Source organism: Oncorhynchus keta, chromosome 24 (assembly GCF_023373465.1).
Source record: "Oncorhynchus keta strain PuntledgeMale-10-30-2019 chromosome 24, Oket_V2, whole genome shotgun sequence".
Lineage (NCBI taxonomy): Eukaryota > Metazoa > Chordata > Actinopteri > Salmoniformes > Salmonidae > Oncorhynchus > Oncorhynchus keta.
In genome coordinates this window covers 14,916,334-14,918,673 of record NC_068444.1, presented here as the reverse complement: position 1 = coordinate 14,918,673, position 2,340 = coordinate 14,916,334, and the positions used below count along the sequence as shown (strand labels likewise).

Genomic DNA, 2,340 nt, shown 5'->3' with positions numbered 1-2,340 from the left:
ACTAAAATAGAGCAAACAACGCAATCATCACAACACATAGGTTGTAATATGGCATTTTGGGGGCTTGGCTTCCCCAGTGATTTTACTCACTCAGCGCCACTGGAAACATACACCTCCACATGTATTTTTCCCGGCGGCTGAATGAACGGGGACAGTATATCTGAGAGAACCATGATTCCATCAAATAGAGTATATTACAATCCCTGATGTCTCTCTGTAAGGAGATCCTCGCCCTGAGCTCATCTATTTTATTGTCCAGGGACTGAATGTTAGTGAGTAATATACTCGGAAGCGCTGCACACCTCCTGATTAAGAGCCCACTCCTTGTTCCTCTTCTCCGGCAACAGTGACATGGAGCTGTATTTAGGATGGATGGAAATGCCTCTGGGAATTCAAACAAAGGATCAATTCAGGTCATTCAAATTTCTGTTCAAAATTCTAGTGAATGACCGTCGATCTAAAATACAAAAGTTATTTAGGTAATGATGCAAGAAACATTCAGAGAAAATCATGTAAGAAATAACAAAACCAAAAAAATACTGCAAAGTTGGCTAAGAGCTAGAAACTGGGCGATCCTGTCTGTCAGTGCCATCTTGTATTACCTGCTTCGCCAAGCAGCAGCTCTTCAGTCTTTAGTATCCTGGGACTGATAGTAGCGGTCCCAGCAACTGAGGCTAACCGCATAGTGGATCCAAATTAAACAGGTAGTAAACACATTTTTTTTTATAAAAAACATTTTCAAAAACGTTCAAAAACAACAAACCAAGCTCTCTCTCGTTCCGCGTTCAGCGTGCGTCGCACTCTGATGACTGTGTGTGTGTGTGTGTGTGTGTGTGTGTGTGTGTGTGTGTGTGTGTGTGTGTGTGTGTGTGTGTGTGTGTGTGTGTGTGTGTGTGTGTGTGTGTGTGTGTGTGTGTGTGTGTGTGTGTGTGTGTGTGTGTGTGTGTGTGTGAGAGAGAGAGAACATGCATGTCCGTATTTCAGTGAACAAGAGCATGACGTGTGTGTAGCTGTATGACCGTATCTGTATGTTTGCATTGTTCTTCCTCCCTTCTCTCTAAAATAACATTCATCTTGCCAGAGAAAATAATAGTCAATAAAGACAGTTATTTCTGCTATATCTCTAAATCAAGCAGGTACAGAATTTAGCTCTAATATTCCACAGTGGCACACTGTGACCCCCTGCAATGTCAGCCTGTCAGACACACGTACCCGCAAACACAGATGGGAGATAATTGGCTGTGTTCTGCTTTCTGAGTGCGTGGGTGTCCTTCACTCACGCATCATGTCACACATCTCAGGTTAACCACTGCCAAGGGAGAGAGAGAGAGAAGGGATGGTGGGGGGATGGAAAGAATGAGAGAGGTAGGAGAGGGAGAGAAAGAAATAAAGAAAGAAAGAAAGTGGGAGAGAGAGAGACAGAGAGAGAGAGAGAAGGGATGGTGAGGGGGATGGAAAGAATGAGAGAGGTAGGAGAGGGAGAGAAAGAAATAAAGAAAGAAAGAAAGTGGGAGAGAGAGAGAGAGAGAGAGAGAGAGAAGGGATGGTGAGGGGGATGGAAAGAATGAGAGAGGTAGGAGAGGGAGAGAAAGAAATAAAGAAAGAAAGAAAGTGGGAGAGAGAGAGACAGAGAGAGAGAGAGAAGGGATGGTGAGGGGGATGGAAAGAATGAGAGAGGTAGGAGAGGGAGAGAAAGAAATAAAGAAAGAAAGAAAGTGGGAGAGAGAGAGACAGAGAGAGAGAGAGAAGGGATGGTGAGGGGATGGAAAGAATGAGAGAGGTAGGAGAGGGAGAGAAAGAAATAAAGAAAGAAAGAAAGTGGGGAGAGAGAGAGAGAGAGAGAGAGAGAGAGAGAGAGAGAGAGAGAGAGAGAGAGAAATTACATTGATCTCAGAACTTGGACCTGCTCAACAAAGAAGATATGATGAATCATTTGTTTTGTCTCTGATGATTATGCCACTCAATATGCAACAATCTGTATGTATTTATGCATAGCCAGTTCACAACGATTGTTCCCATTGCTACCATTCAACCATCCCACTGCTACCATTCAATCACAATTTGTTACAGAGCCAGGCAGTGGCTTGGAGAAATAGCTAATGAAAGCAAGGAAACACACCTGAGATGGTAATTATCTGGCTGGCTGAAAGATCTCAAACCAGATAAGAGTTGTGATGTGGAGACTACCACCATCTATAGGTGATAGTTGGTCAAAACCAGATCGTTCAACTAAATCTGTGTAAGATGCATCTTCTATATAATAAGATCCTTATCAGCAGTTACCTGTGTAGGTTCGGTGAACTTGGGCTGCATGGCAAATGGCCCGGGAACACAAGGAAG

General features: G+C 43.5%; 1 long non-coding RNA gene across 1 annotated transcript; it reads right to left on the bottom strand.

Moving 5' to 3' along the window:
* Positions 1-294: 294 nt before the first annotated feature.
* On the bottom strand, positions 295-1,286 carry LOC127911496 (uncharacterized). Its single transcript, XR_008078738.1, has 3 exons — positions 1,213-1,286; positions 603-674; positions 295-384 (listed from the first exon to the last, which is right to left on the bottom strand). It is a non-coding gene; the product is annotated as an uncharacterized LOC127911496 (long non-coding RNA).
* Between the last annotated feature and the right edge of the window lie 1,054 nt (positions 1,287-2,340).